At 38.2% G+C, this 16,813-nt stretch overlaps 2 long non-coding RNA genes across 8 annotated transcripts in view; one reads left to right on the forward strand and one right to left on the reverse strand.

The window, feature by feature from the left end:
- LOC126100758 (uncharacterized) overlaps positions 1–16,813 on the forward strand; it is a 41,653-nt gene that overhangs the window by 21,406 nt on the left and 3,434 nt on the right. For 2 of the 7 annotated variants that reach the window (XR_007522209.1, XR_007522207.1), the window contains exon 2: positions 14,917–15,605. This is a non-coding gene — a long non-coding RNA (uncharacterized LOC126100758). Of the gene's footprint in view, positions 1–3,507; positions 3,523–3,608; positions 3,692–4,589; positions 4,605–4,734; positions 4,942–5,049; positions 6,112–13,104; positions 15,606–16,813 lie in introns of those variants that run through there. The other 5 variants (XR_007522208.1, XR_007522210.1, XR_007522206.1 and 2 more) reach the window with 5 other exon arrangements.
- Positions 12,493–13,277, reverse strand: LOC126100759 (uncharacterized). The gene is made up of 2 exons (XR_007522212.1): positions 13,157–13,277; positions 12,493–13,108 (listed from the first exon to the last, which is right to left on the reverse strand). It is a non-coding gene; the product is annotated as an uncharacterized LOC126100759 (long non-coding RNA).

A 16,813-nucleotide genomic window follows, 5' to 3' on the forward strand; every position in this document is an offset into this window, starting at 1 on the left:
TTTGTAAGCACTGGTAGAAACAGTAGTAATTGCTATAGTGTGAAGCACGTGTGTGATGTTACGTGGGTGTGTTGATAACTTCGCGTTTTCAGAATAACTGGATAATGTCATAAAAGATATAATTATGTTTTGCAGATAGTTTGACCAGATGCATTGATACTTGTAGTTTTGTGCTGTTGTTTCATAGACTGTAGTCCACTGAGCTGGTCTCTGTGCAAACAGCCCCCCGCCCCCCCCCCCCCCCCCCTCTCTCTCTCTCTAAAACAAAGATGATGTGACTTACCAAACGAAAGTGCTGGCAGGTCGACAGACACACAAACATACACACAAAATTCAAGCTTTCGCAACAAACTGTTGCCTCATCAGGAAAGAGGGAAGGAGAGGGAAAGACGAAAGGATGTGGGTTTTAAGGGAGAGGGTAAGGAGTCATTCCAATCCTGGGAGGCGAAAGACTTACCTTAGGGGGGAAAAAAGGACAGGTATACACTTGCGCGCGAGCGCACACACACATATCCATCCGCACATACACAGATACAAGCAGACATTTATGTGTGTGTGTGTGTGTGTGTGTGTGTGTGTGTGTGTGTGTGTGTGTGTGTGTGCGGAAAGACTTACCTTAGGGGGGAAAAAAGGACAGGTATACACTTGTGTTTGTTTGTGTGTCTATCGACCTGCCAGCACTTCCGTTTGGCAAGTCACATCATCTTTGTTTTAGGTTAGGTTAGGTTAGCAGGAATAGACATATATACATACATGTTCATCAGCAGAGGGAAGTCAGCTGGCTTATGGATTAATTATTGGGTATGCATGAGGTGTTGGGAAAGTTAGCTCATTTTGGGGAAGATGTAGGGTATTTGAATATGCAGTTTTGAAATACTGGCAGTGTGGATAGTTGTTGTGGTAGACTGCCTTTAGGCATTGGTGCCCAACGATCAGTTACATACTGTGTAATTGTGGGACAAGTATTGGAGGAGTGTGACACATCAGTGGTACATACCATACTGTTGTACCATTGAAATGTTTGGCTGTATGTGAGAGTATTTGTTAGACTTACAACAGCTGTTGTGTTTTACAGGACAGAATAGAGGCAAGTGTTTCATTAATTCTGTTCCATTAATGGCTTTTGCTAACACTTTAATATTTTTTACACCTCTTAGGATAAATAGTCATAATGTGAATGATGAGTCACGGTGCTTAAGTTTGAAGTGTTTGGAAAGGATGTACGTTCAGGATTCTGTTGGTCACAGCATTGGTTAAGCTTCTTGTTAATGAACTGTGCCTTCCGTGTGGTGGCATAAATTTGATTTGAGCATGCTTGCTTGGTTATGTGGTTTGCTGTAAGAGGTTCAGTCAGACATGCTGTGCTAATGTCCATCACTGGTGTTAGAGATACAACACACTTGCATTATGGATTGGTTAATTTTTCTTAAATTATTTCTGAATTGGTAACAGCTGAAATTACAGTATTCTTTTATGCAGTTGTATATAGCCCTTTTGTATGGGTCAATCTGTATTCATTTATTTGCAAAAGAGATGATTTTAGTGAAGTAGAATGAGGAAGTAGATTGAGAGTGCTGTTAATTAAAGCAAAATGATTCAATCTTTGGTCATGTATACTGATAGTTTTTCATTAGGCATTATCCAGTTTTTGTGGTTGGAAGTGGCGGAGTTTGTTTCAGGATAAATGTGTGTGCAGAGGAAAACAGACAATTGCTGTTGGAGCCTTGTTGTTTTGTGTAATGTGTCGGTTGCAACAGGTGTCCGTGGAATACTAATATGTTTGACTGAAGTTGACATTTATGTGATGATGTAAATATTTTGTACATGGTGCAGTAATAAAAATGGCCTGAAGAACATAATTTCAGGGTACTAAGAATCACTCCATAGGAAAGGAAATTTATTGCGAACCTGACTGGCTGCAGTCTCATCGAAAATGTTCTGCTACAGTTCTTGAAGACTACGAGGTTTGTTGCGATACACCTTAGACTTGATGACACGTTGCACAAAGTTATCGCACACTGAACGATCAGGTGACATGGATGGCCATCTAGGTCCGCAAAGACAGACCTTCAATAAACTCTGTCAGGTGTGGAGTTTGTGTAAATGTGCTCAAAGATTCTCCCAGCTGTATGGGCACTTACTACCTGCTGTTCGAAGAAGTATAGGTCATTTCCTCCTCATTTAATGAGCCCACAAATTTATGTTGAAACATGTCCAGGCCATTCTTATTTGCTCCACCCTGTATTTACCTATGGTTTGAATTGCAGTGAGTGTTAATACATAGATTGTGTTACTTGATTTTGTCTTATAGTAGTTCATTTATAATGCGTGTAACTCCATTCATGGTGTCACGTTGTGAAGTAGAGGCAGTGTGCAGGGTGCAGAGTAAGGTATTGGAGTGAGTGTCAGAGGGAGAAAAGGAGAGATGCAGGTTTGTTAACATACCTGTTCCGTGGACTAGTAGAAATATTGTAAGTGACAGCACACTGTTGTAGTATTAAAAATTTTGGCAGTCTTATAGAATAGTTGAGTGTTGTGTGTTACTGAACAGAGTACAGGTATGTGTTTCATTAGTTCTGCACCATCAGTGGCATTTGTAAACACTGTAATGTTTGCTTGTGTCTCTTAGCATGAATAGTCATAATGTGAATGACGAGATTCACTGTGCTTAAGTATAAAGTATTTGGAATGGATGTGTGTTCAGGATGCAGTTTATAAGAGCATTTGGTAAACCACTGGTTTTATTGTACTGAAACAGTGCCTTGCATGTGGTGACAAATTTGATTTCAGTGTGGTTGCTTGGTGATGTGGTTTGCTGTATGAGGTTGTCAGACATGCTATGCTAATGTCCTTCGCTGGCATGAGAGGTATGATACACTTGCATTATGGGTGTATTAATTTTTCTTGCTTTATTGCTGAATTATAACAGCTGTAATAACAATGTTCTTTTGTGCTATTATAGGTGACCATTTGCATTCGTCACAGTTTTTATATTTCCTTAGGAATTAGTTGTGAGTGTAATGGATTGCTATTTTGCGACATACATGTTGGAAGGAGCAGGAGCAACTGCAAATGTATGAGAAGTTACCAAAAATCATGCAGTCAGAGGAAAGTTGTTGGAACAGCAGCAGAAAAATGATAGTAGGTGTTTGAAATGACCAGAAGGGGAGTGAGTAGTTATTGAGTGAGTGAGAGTGAGTAGCTGTTGAGTTCCATTGTTTTGCTACGTGTGTCTCGTGACTAGGAGAATGTTTTCCCGTGTTGTATGTATAATTCATTGCATTGAATTGCATGTAATTTGTGACTTATAGTGATACGAGATATGGCAGATGTAGCAGAAAAGTTAGTAATGTTATGACACTCCATCAAGTGCAGCTCTGTTGTGATTTGTTTGTCAAGTGGTATGAGGAGGGTTTGTTTCAGGACAAATGTGCAGAGGAAAGAGGACTATTGCTGTTGGAGCCATGATGATGTGTGTAAGGTATTGGTTGAAATAGGTGTCATGGAGAATTAATATATTCGGTTGGTTGAAATTTATATTATGTTTAGTTGAAAATACTTTGTATTTCCTTATGGTTTTAAGTACAGTGAGTGTATTTTATCTGTAGTCCAATCCACGAATGATGCCAGTTCATACAGCTTGAGATGTGGACAGAGATTTCACCGTTGCCAGTTCCAGCCAATAGTTGTGGTAAGCGCATAAATGTGCGCTGCAATTGAAAAAAGTGTGTACTCTGCAAATGCTGTCGTTCAGTTGCTTGGGCAGAATTTGTCACTTACCACCACGATTAGCCATGACAATTCACTACAAATAGAATAAAAATTCACTGAGTAACTCACTATGATCATGTTTAATGCTTGCACTTGTTAAGACATACACAGCAGAGTGCTGAAAACACTACTGAATGCTCATTGGTTGTTGGAGAATGCGTGACGTAAATGCGCAAAACAAGCCTAAACTCATCACCATTGTTCATGACTTCACCTATAATATTAAATGCATGCATGATGCACGTTACTCCATAGTGGTGTGCTGTGAAATATAAGTATCTTATAGGTCGCAGAGTGAAAGACTGATGTGAGTGTTGGAGGGAGAAGAAGAGAGATGCAGATAGGCTAACACAGAATATTTGTTGTGATCCATTGAATACAAATCATAAATGAGTGTGTAATATTCTTTTTTCAAGCAAACGCTCATTGTATTTGGCTGTGTGTGAAGTAAAGCTTTGTTGAGGTTAATTGTGGGAGCACTAGTTATTTTGAGCAGTGTGCAAAGATTAATAAATATTAATTCAAGCATTTTGGTACTGTTTCTGCCTGTTATATGTGGTTCTTTGGAGGTATGCTTAGTTTAATAATGCTGTGTAGCTGGGTTACAAATGTGTATCTGTTTGTGCATATGAGAATGTAATTAATATAGGAGCAGTTTGGCACAGTGTACTATTGGAATCTTTGTCTGTATTTCTTTGCATGATGGAGAGGAAAAGATGATGTACCACATCGTGGGCTCATTGCATGATTTGAGCATGCTTTCATGGTTAGGTGATTTGCTGTATGAGGTTCAGTCTGACATGCTATACTGATGTCCATGACTGGTGTGGGAGGTACGATACACTTGCTTTATGGATTGGTTAATTTTTTTACATTATTTTTGAATTGTTAACAGCTGAAATAGCAGTGTTCTTTTATGCAGTTGTGTATGACCCTTTTATACATGTAAGCATTTATTTTCAGAGGAAACAGTTGTGGTTGTGATGGAAGGCTGTGTTATGATGTACACATTGTAAGGACCAGGAGCAACTGCAAATATTCGATAAGTCACCAAAAAACATATATTTAGAGGAGAATAATTGGAACAGAGGCAGCAAAATGGTAGTATGAATTTGAAATGACAGGAAGGGGATTGAGCAGATGCAGGTGAAGGAGGATGAATAGTTGCCAGTGAGTTTCGTTAGTTTTATGTTGTCGTGTGACTTGGAGAATATGTTCCCAGAGAGATAATATAATTTGTTGAATTGCATGTAATTTCATCCTGATAGTGACACAAAATGTTGCAGACGAAGCAGAAACGCTAGTCATGTTATGACACTCCATCAAGTCCAGCTCTGTTGTGATTTCTTTCAGTGAAGTGGCATAAGGAAATTGATTGTGATTGCTGTTGATTAAAGAAAAAAGATTCTTTTCCTATTAAGGTACACTGATAGTTTCTCATTAGGTAGTATCCAGTTTTGTTTTTTGGAAGTGGCAGAGTTTGTTTCAGAACAAATATGTGTGCAGAGGAAGGATGATAATTGCTGTTGGAGCCATGCTTAATGTGTTGGTCACTACAGGTGTCATGGAGAATCAATATATTGGGCTGAAGCTGATATTCATGTGATGGTGTAAATATTTTGTAGATGGTGGAGCAAATAAAAGTGGAGCAAAGAACAGAATTCCAGGGCACTAAGAAGCACACAAGGGGAATGGAAATTTAGTACTAACTTGACTATAACAGATGTGTAAAGTGACCACGATTAATTTTTATGCGATTTTGGGTTCTGGTCAGCAAGTTGCTGAAGGCGAATCAAAGCTGGACTGTTGGAATGGCTGCAGTCTCATTTGAAATATTCTGCTGCAGTTCTTGAAGACTATGAGGGTTGTTGCAATACACCTTAGACTTGATGGGTTGCCATGCAAAGGTATCACACACTGACAGATCAAGTGACATGGATGGCCAGCTATTTCCAATACCAGAATGACCTCTTAAAACATCTGTCAGGCCTGAAGTTTGTGTAAGTGCTCTCCAAGGTTTCTCCAGCTGTATGGGCATATACTCGATTGTATTGGAAGTAAGTATAGGTTATTTTCTCCTCAGTTAATGCTACCAAAAATATACCTCAAGATATATCTAATCATCCAGGCCACTTCTACCTGGTCCACCCTGGTATTTACATATGGTTTTAATTACAGTGAATATAATACGTAGATTGTGTTCCATGATTTTGTCTAATGGTTTTTCATGTATAATGTGTGGTACACCATTTGTAGTGTCATGCTGCAAAGTAGAGGTGGCCAGTGGGATGCAGAGTAGTGGATTGGAGTGAGTGTCAGAGGGTGAAGAGGAGAGTGCAGGTTCGTTAACAAAGAATATTTATAGTAATTCATTGAAACCGTAAGTGACAGCATACTACTGTTGTAGTATTGAAATATTTGGCAGTATTTCAGAATAGTTGAGTGTTGTATGTGACTGAACAGAGTATAGAGATATGTGTTTCATTAGTTCTGCGCCATCAGTGGATTTAGCTAGCACTGTAATATATCTTGTGCCACATAGGATGAATAGTCATCATGTGAATGAGTAGATTGACTGCTTCAGTTTCAAGCATATGGAAAACATTTATGTTCAGAATTGAAATCTTCAGAGCATTGGTGTAGATTCTGGTTTTATTGCACTGAAAGGATGCTTTGTATGTGTGGCAGGAATTTGATTTTAGCATGCTTTCTTCATTACTTGGCTTGCTGCACAAGGTTCAGTCAAACAGTGTATGCTAATGTCCATCACTGGCATGAGAGGTATGATACACTAGAATTATGGATTGGTTAATTTTTCTCATTTCATTGCTGAATTGTTAACAGCTGAAATGACCATGTTCTATTATGCTGTTGTGTGTGATCCTTCTGTATGGGTCACTCTGTATTCATTTATTTTCATAGAAAACTATTGGTGCTGTAACGAATAGGATATGTTACGGCATGCATGTTGGAAGGAGCAGGAGCAACTTAAAATACTCCAGTGTGTACCAAAAGACATACATTTCGAGGAGAATAGTTGGGACAGCAGCAGCGAAATGATAGTATGCGTTTCAAATGACCGGAATGGGACTGAACAGAATGATATTAAGGAGGAGTAGCTGTCAGAGTTCCTTTAGTCCTTACTGTGTTTCCCTAATTAGGAGAATGTTTACCCAGCAGTATATATAATTTGTTGAATTGTCTTATAGCAATATGTGGTGTAACAGATAAAGCAGATAAGTTGTATCCATGTTACGACACTTCATCAAATGCAGCTGTGTTGTGATTTATTTCAGTGAAGTGGCAGGAGGAAACTGACGGTGCTTGTGTTGATTACACCAAAGTGATGGTTTTTCTGATAAGGTACTGAGTACTGTGATGGTGTTTCGTTAGGCAGTATCCATTTTTTGGAGTTGGAAGTGATGGGTTCTGTTGCAATAGGAATGTGTGTGTCTAGAGGAAAGAGGACTGTTGCTTTTGCTGCCATGATATTTTATGTAATGTATTTATTGGAAGGGGTGTCATGGTGAATTAATGTATTTGGCTAAATTTAAAATTTTTGTGATGCTTAGTAATAAATATTAGTATTTAAATATGGTTTTAACTACTGTGTATGCAACATGTACTTCGTGTAACTTGATTTTGTCTAACATTAGTGCATGCATAATGTATGTTATTTCCCTTATAGTGTTATGTGGTGAAATGAAATGTAGGTAGGTTGCAGAGTGATATATAAAAGTGAGTGTAGGAGGGAGAAGAGAAGAGATACAGGTTGGTTAAGACAGAACATATCAAGTGTTATCAAATCAGGAAATGAGTAGCTGGCATTTACAAAGTTTCGTGCAGTAGAGAGAGTCCTTGAATATAAATTTCTCAGTTCACTTGCCGCATCAGTTTCGGATAAAATTCCAAGCTTTGAATGATACCTACTATCACCTTCGTTAGGGACTGAAACTGATTGTCATGTGCTGGCAGGGTACAGGACGCCGGAGGTAGCCTTTCTTAGATGTGTTGGTTTTACAGCAATCAGATGCACAAGTGGGCCGCTCTGTGTACAGAAAACCAATGTATATTGAACTGTATCTCAGTGGGCATAGCTTTCACCATCTAGCTCGGAAGATAGCTATACTGAGCATCTTAGTCCACAGAGCGAGAACTATTTTGTACATGGACTACCTCGGTTCCAAGATTAAGCAACTGAAAACAGTGTTTTGAAGGAACAGGTGTTTTGTCTCTAACATTAGATCAACCCTGTTGGGGAAAACCAAGATAAAACTTCATTCAAACAAGCCAAGAGGACCAACACATAGTGTGGATTGCATTCTATGGTGCAACTGCTAGCAATATAGATAGTCCTGAACAGGCCAGAAATGGACCAGTCTTCTGGCCACCCAGGAATATTAAAGAAATGTTGCAATCCATTAATGATAACATTGGGCTGAGAGTTCTGGGAATTTATGACATTGCTTGTGAGTGTGGCAAGAGTTACGTGGGCCATTCTATACTGACGATTACCATTTGTTGTCGAGGATCAACATCACCACAAATATAGGCATTTGCATTAATGAGCAGTGGCAGATGACAGTCTGTAAAATAAGCACAAGGTCTTGCTTGAACAAACAAGAATACTGGCTCACACTTTGAGCTATTGGGAATCTGTGATCAGAGAAGCTGTTAAAACCAGATTTTGTTAAAACAACTTCAATACAGGCAATGGCTGTGCCCTTAGTAATGCATAGAATCATGCACTTGACAAGGAAAATACACAGAGGAATACTTGCTGCAGTTCACTGCCTGATGCAATGGATGGTGCTACAAGCAACGCTAGATAAGAGTGTGCTAGCAAAATCTAGTGATGTAGTATGTACCGCCTCTCTATGTACCATAATGATGTAATTTTAGCCAGTTGGATTCTATTCTGAGGTTATAATGTTGTCAGTGCAGATAATTGTAGTAGTTATAGAGTACACTGACGCCCAAAGGTCAGTGACAGCCTGCATAATTGAGGTAGGAAATTTGTAAGAGGGTCACAGGTGAGTGGCATCATACTGTCATAGCACTGAAATGTTTAGCAGTATTTGAGAATGATCAGAATATTTGAATTACAGTAAGTGTTGTGTGTTACTGGACAGGGTACAGGTATGCATTTAATTAGTTCTGCATCATCAGTGGCATTTGCAAACACTGTAATGTTTACTTGTCTCTTAGCATGAATAGTCATACTGTGAATGATGAGATTCAGTGTGCTTAAGTATCAAATATTTAGAATGTATGTATGTTCAGGATGCAATTGATCACAGCATTGGGTAAACCAGTGGTTTTATTGTACTGGAATGGTGCCTTGCATGTGGTGAGAAATTTGATTTCAGCGTGGTTGCTTGGTGATGTGGTTTGCTGTATGAGGTTGTCAGACATGATATGCTAATGTCCATCACTGGCATGAGAGGTATGATACTTGCATTTTGGAGGTATTAATTTTTCTTGCTTTATTGCTGCATAATTGACAGCTGAAATAACAATGTTCTTTTATGCTATTATAGGTGACCCTTTTGTATTCATCACTGAGTTTTTTTATTTTCATAGGAATTAGTTATGGGGGTGTGGTGTGAGAGTCTCAATCAGTGGTTTATTTTGGGATTGTGTTTTGAGTGACATTTCTGTATTTCTATAGCTTGCAGGAGTTTAGTTGTGGTATGCGTCACTTAATAACATAGTAGCAGCTGAGAGGGTATGGTATTTACTTTACAGATATCAGCAATATGGATTTACCTGTATGAAGGACTAGTATGGCATACTTTATAAAGAATACTAGTCCTTCATACATTCAGTTGTCACTGATGAAATCTGTTGCCTATATTCTGTAACTACTGGTAGAAACAATAAGTAATTGCTATAGTGTGGTAATTACTATAATGTGAAGCAGGCATGTGATGCGAAGTTGATATGTTGGTGACATTGTGTTAGAGGAATAACTAGATGGCTTACTAAAATATAAAATTCTGTTTCACTGTTTGTGTGACCATATGCACTGGTACTTCTAGTGGTGACTATGTTGTATGCTGTTGTTTCATGGATTTCATTCTAGGGTGTTGTGTAAACACATGCAAGAGGTGTCTGAAAAGATGACTCACTGTGTGAATGATGTAAGTGGATTGTGAAAGCAGCTTTGAAATGTTGGCAGTGCAGATAGTTGTAGACCGCCTTTACGCATTGGTGCCCAAGGATCATCAATGAACTGCGTAATTGGCATAGATGATGTTGTAGGAACATTACAGGAGAGTGGCATGATAGTTTTGTGGAACTGAAATTGCAGTTGTATTTGAAAGTATTTGAGTCATAGGATTTGTTGTGTGCTATTAAATGGAGTAGGGGTGTGTTTTTCATTAATTTTATACAATCACTTTCTGTAGCTACCACTAACATCTGTTGTTACTCTTGGGATGAGTAGTTGCAATGTGAATGATCGGATTTACTGTGCTTAAATTGCAAGCATTTGGAAGGAATTCAGTCGGTCACTAAATTAGTGGATTTCATACAGTTATTAAATTTGATTTTGAGTGTGTTTGCTTGGTTATGTGGTTTGCTGCATGAGGTTCAGTCAGGCATCATGGGCATGAGAGTTATGATATGCTTGCATTACGGATTGGCTAATTTTTCTTGCGTAATTGCTGGATTGTTAACAGCTCAAATGACAGTGTTATTTTATGCTATTGTTTATGACTTTTCATTATTATTATTATTTTATTTTATTTTTAGAGGAAATGTTTGTGCATATAAGAGAAAACTGTGTTATATGTACATGTTGGAAGGTGCAGAAGAAAATGCAAAAGTAGTAGTATTAGACAAAAAAATGTAATTACAGGAGAACAGGTGGAACAGCAGTTAAAAAGATGGTGTGTGTCTGAAATGGGATAGATGCTATCAGAGAGTTCCATTAGTGTGCGATTGTGTCTTCAGTGACAAGGACAATATATGTGTAATTTGCTCCATTGGATTCAGTTTCTGCCTTACAGCAATATGTGATTTTTGTTGATGAAGCAGAAAAATGAATACCATGTTTTTATTATCCCTCAAGTGCAACACTCTTGTGATTTGGTACAGTAATAAATAATTAAATGGTTTATTTGTCCATAACAACTTAACAGTTGTGGACATAGTCAGTTTACAAACACAAGAACATAAAGAAAAATTTAGGAGTAAAGATAAATTATTCACAATACCATTAGAAATCTTCGATGGAGTACAAACATTTATCAATTAACAGTTGCTTTAATTTTGTCTTAAATCTTCTAACAATTTTATATTATTTGGCAATCTTATAAAAATGTCTTCAAGCTGAAAATGGACTATCATCTGTTACTCTTTTGTTACTAAATTTTATGTGGGAATCCTGTCTTTCTCTTGTATTATAATTATAGATTTCACTATTAATTACTATATGCTCCATATTTTCTTTCACAAACAGTGTAGTTCTGAGAACATACAATGAATTTACTGTTAGTATGTTATACTTAATGAAATACTCTCTACAGGACTGCCACTTACAAGTATTAGATATTATCCTAATTGCTCTTTTCTGTGCTCTAAAAGCCCTATCCATATATACCATTGGTGCCCCACCCCATATCTCGATACCATATTTTAGGTGAGAGTGGATAATTCCAAAATAGATTTGTCTTAAAATGGGTTGCACTATTATGCTAGAAAGGCATTTTAGCAGGTAGGTGTTACAGGAGATTTTTTTTTACATGTGTAAGTGATGTGCTCCTTCCATGTAAGATGTTCGTATACAATAATACCCAGGAATTTGTTTATCAATTGTTTCAACTGATAGCGCTGTTTCTGTATCCACTTGACTTGATTTATAATTTAGCAGAAACTCCATCAGAAATGAAGAAACTGATTGTGAGTGCTGTGATTAAACCAAACTCTTTCTGTACTGAGGTATGATGATGGTTTTTAATTAGGTAGTATCAACTGTGTTGTGGTTGAAAGTGATGGAGTTACCATTGGATGTTTCAGGACAAATGTGTATGCAAAGTAACGAGGACTATTTCTGTTGGAACCCTGAAACATGGAATGTACTTATTGCAACAGGTGTCATAAAGAATTAGTACGAGGGTCACTCCAAAAGAAATTCACACTAGTTTTTTAAAAATCCATATTTTATTCTACATGTTCTACAAGTTTTACAATGTGTAGGTACATCCTTTAGGAACAATATTTTCATTTCTCCACATAATTTCCATCCCTCTGCCGACCGCGGTGGCCACGCGGTTTAGGCACTGCAGTCCGGAACCGCACGACTGCTACGGTCGCAGGTTCGAATCCTGCCTCGGGCATGGATGTGTGTGATGTCCTTAGGTTAGTTAGGTTTAAGTAGTTCTAAGTTCTAGGGGACTGATGACCTCAGATGTTAAGTCCCATAGTGCTCAGAGCCATTTGAACCATTTTTTTTCCCATCCCTCTCAACTGCCTTACCCATCTTGTAACTAGCGCCTGTATACCCGCACGGTAAAATTCTGGGCTAACCTGTTGGAGCCACTGTTTGGCAGCGTGCACAAGGGAGTCATCATCTTCCAACCTTCTTCCATGAAGAGAGTCTTTCAGTTTCCCAAAGAGATGATAGTCACATGGAGCCAGGTCAGGACTGTAAGGTGGGTGTTTCAGTGTTGACCATCCGAGCTTTGTGATCGCTTCCATGGTTTTTTGAGTGACATGTGGCCGTGCATTGTCGTGCAACAGCAAAACATCCTGCTTTTGCTGATGTGGTCGAACACGACTCAGTCGAGCTTGAAGTTTCTTCAGTGTCGTCACATATGCATCAGAATTTATGGTGGTTCCACTTGGCATGATGTCCAGAAGCAAGAGTCCTTCGGAATCGAAAAGCACTACAGGCATAACTTTCCCAGCAGAAGATTTTTTTTTTCCCCCATGGGTGAATTTGCATGATGCCACTCCATTGATTACCTCTTTGTCTGGTGAAAAATGATGGAGCCATGTTTCATCACCTGTGACAATTCTTCCAAGAAATTCATCTCCACCATTCTTGTACAGTTCCAAAAGTTCACTACATACTGTTTTTCGTGTTTCTTTGTGAGCCACTGTCAACATCCCGGGAACACACCTGGCACAAACCTTTTTAACGCCAACTCTTTCTGTATTCTGCAAACTTTTCCTTCCCCTATCCCAATGTAGCATGACAATTCGTTCACTGTGGTGCGTCTGTCAGCAGTCACCAATTTGTTAACTCTCTGCACATGGTCTGGAGTGTGTGCAGTACGAGGCCTGCCACTGCGAGGACAATCCTCAATATTGCCGCACCCGCTTTCATCATCTAACCTGCTTGCCCACCGACTAACTGTACTGTGATCAACAGCAGCACCTCCATACACCTTTTTCAACCTCTTGTGGATGTTTCCCACTGTCTCGTTTTCACAGCACAGGAATTCTACGACAGCACATTGCTTCTGACAAACGTCAAGTGTAGCAGCCACCTTGAAGATATGCCGTGACGGTGCCACTCACGGGAACAGGTTGAACTAAGTTTGAAAACAAGTGCGAAGGATGTAGCTTCACACTGTAAAACTTTCACACATGCAGAATGAAAACTGTATTTTTACAAAAATAGTGTGCATTTCTTTTGGAGTGACCCTCGTATATTCGGCTAAAGATGAGATGTGTGTGATGTGTAATAGTAAATTCTTTGTATTCCTCCATACTTTTAATTATGAGTGTAATATGTATATTGTGTAACTTGGTTCTGTCTAATATTAGTGTGTGATAACATGTATTAATCTGTTCATAGCGTCACACTGTGAAATATAAGTAGGTTGCAGAGTGATTGACTGGGCTGAGTGTAGGAGCGAGAGGAGAAGAGGTTGCGGATTGGTTAACATGATGTCTTTGTAGTGATACATAGAATCCAAGTCTCAGAATAGGGAGGTTGCCGTGTTAGCAGAAATGTTAATAAGCATGTAGACAGAGTGTAATTTTGTTTGCAAAGGAGACACTTATTGCATTTTGTTGTGTGCAAATGCTTTGTACAAGTTAATTGTGGCAGTACTTGTTTGAGTAGTGTTGAGGTATGAATTAGTGGTAACTTGAGCATCTTGGTTCCATTTTTTGTCTATTATATGTTGTTCTTTGCTGCTATGCTGTTTCATACTGTGTCACTTTATTAATGTTGTCAAATGGATTAAAAAGTTAAGATGTTTGTGCATATGAAAATGTGTGTAACATAAAAGCAGATTGGCACAAAGTATTATTGGGAGCTTTGTATGTATTGTTTTGTTCGACGGAGGGGAATAGCTGTTGAACCACATGAAGGGCTCAATGCTTAAATATTGTATGGATGATATGCTGAATAATTGGCTGAGATGCATGGTAAGAGACAATACTGCATTTGCAAGGTTTGTGTCAGGGTGTTGGACATATTGATCACTTACAGCCTTCATTATTATTTATCATATGATGAAACACACAGCATTGCTTAAGCGTCTGAGTTTATTGCATTAAATCAGTCTCTTTCTTATAGTGGCATAAATTTGATTTCATTGTATTAGCTTCATTAGGTGCTTTGCTGTATGAGGTTCAGTCAGGCATGCCACACAAACCTCCATCACTAGCATGAGAGGTATGATACACTTGCATTATGTATTGGTTAATTTTTCTTGCATTATAGCTGAATTATTAATAGCTGAAACTACAGTGTTCTTATATGCTATTGTCTACGGCCCTTTCATATAGGTCACTGTATGTCATTTATTTTCAGTAGAAATGGCTGTGTTTATAAGGAAGCAATCTTATTATGTACATGTTGGAAGGAACAGAAACAAAGGCAAACATAAAAGACATTGTCAGAAAACATGCATTTACAGGAGAATAACTGGAACAGCAGTATACGTTTTAAATGACTGGAAGGGGATTGAGCACGATGCAATTAAATGAATGTGAGAAATTTCACAGAGTTCCATTAGTTCGCTGTTGGATCGTCCATGAATAGAAGGTTTTCCTAGGTTGTATGTGTTATGTGTTGCATTGCATATAATTTCTGCCTATAGTGAAAAAAGAGGTCGCAGAAGCAGCAGAAAAATTAACATCATGTTATACTCTTTTAAGTGAAACTCTTGTGATTTGTTTCAGTAATGTGGTACAAAGAAAGTGACAGTAAGCACTGTTGATGAAAGAAAATGACACTTTCTGTGCTATGGTATTGTGATGGTTTTTATTAGGCTATAGCCAGCATGTTGTGGTTGGAAGTGGTGGGTTTACCAATGGATGTTTCAGGACAGGTGTGTGCAGAGTAATGACTATTTCTGTTGGATCCATGAAGTTTAATTTAATGAAGTTATTGCAACAGGTGTCTGAAGAATTTGTATATTTGCCTAAAGTTGAGGCACAATGTTATAAACAAAGTATGAAATAAAACATTCTCAAACATATGCTTAGATTTCAGAACGAGCAGTGAAAGTTGGAAAATTGAACGTGTTTCCTGCAGCAATGTTGTCAAGTGTATACACTCAATGTGAGATATGACAGGAATGAAAGGGGATATGTCAGCTACTAGTTTTATGCAGCTAATGATAGAGTGGTGGTGAGCAGATGATATGTTTGGAAGAAAGACACATTTAAACGTCTCGCATCAATGTATTTGGCAGAAAGCAACTGCTTTCTTAGATCCCAACATAACCACAATCTCAGAAACTGTGACATATTTGGAAGGCACAGTCAATGAAGATATAAATTTCGCAGCTGTGCTATTGGGATGACAATGTAATTAAAGAGAGTGAGACTCCAGATGACAGGCTTAGAAATCAAAAAAGATAGTGAAGGTAAAAATTAATGTAAACTATTTCTTTTTGTTTATGTTATTTCTCCTTGTATTACCAAATTTTAGAGATCAGTAAATGTTGTAAGTTTATAATACGTATAGTGCTAATGTTTTAGGCATATACTCTCTGTCCATAAAACAGCTTGTACTTTTGGTTAGCCAGAATGTAATTTCGTGAACAATTGTCAGTTTTTGTGCATCTATTTTCCCAGCTGTAAACACCTCATGAACTTGATTCTTCTTCAGGACTCTTCACCATTTCAAGAGTTTTAAAGGTACTGCTCTATTGTGTGCAAGCATCTTCATCTCCGATTAACTGCAGCAACTTACATTCTTCTAAAACTGCTTACTGTATACACCTCTTGGTTTCCCATTACAATTTTTACCCCACTCACTTCCCTCCAATACCAAATTGGTAATCCCTTGATGTCTCAGAATGTGTCCTAACAACTGATCTCGTCTTCTAGTCAGGTTGTGCCACAAATTTTTCTCCCCAGTGTTGTTCAGTACTTGCTCATTAGTTATGTGATCTATCCACTTAATCTTCAGCATTCTTCTGTAGCAACATATTTCAAAAGCATCTATTCTCTTCATGTCTAAACTGTTCATCATCCGTGTTTTGCTTCCGTTCAGGGCTACACTCCATACCAATACTTTCAGAAAAGACTTCCTAAAACTTAAATCTCTATTCGATATTAACAAATTTCTTTTCTTCAGAAATTCTTTTCTTGCTATTGCCAGTGTACATTTTGTATCCTCTACTTGGGCCATCATCTGCTGCCCACATAATAAAACTCGTGTACTACTTTGTCTCGTTTCCCTAATCTAAAACCACTTTAAGTGTCTCGTTTTTCTGATCTAATTCCCTCAGCACCAAATAATTTCGTTGTTGGTGACGAATATGTGATCTCAATTTTTATGAGAATTGACTTGGCTCTGAAAAGTTTCATGGCTGACATTTTTCATTATGATGCTCAAAAGTTGGTATGAGATGTTGGTCTTGGAAAGCAATATGTATGGAGAGAGAGAGAGAGAGAGAGAGAGAGAGAGAGAGAGAGAGAGAGAGAGTGTGTGTGTGTGTGTGTGTGTGTGTGTGTGTGTGTGTGTGTGTGTGTGTGTGTGTTTTCAGGACAGTGTTTGGAATGCATTAGAAGCATATTGAGAAAACATGGTCAGGCAAGATTAGTGTCAGTGAGTACATGTTCTAAC

Source organism: Schistocerca cancellata, chromosome 9 (genome assembly GCF_023864275.1).
Source record: "Schistocerca cancellata isolate TAMUIC-IGC-003103 chromosome 9, iqSchCanc2.1, whole genome shotgun sequence".
Lineage (NCBI taxonomy): Eukaryota > Metazoa > Arthropoda > Insecta > Orthoptera > Acrididae > Schistocerca > Schistocerca cancellata.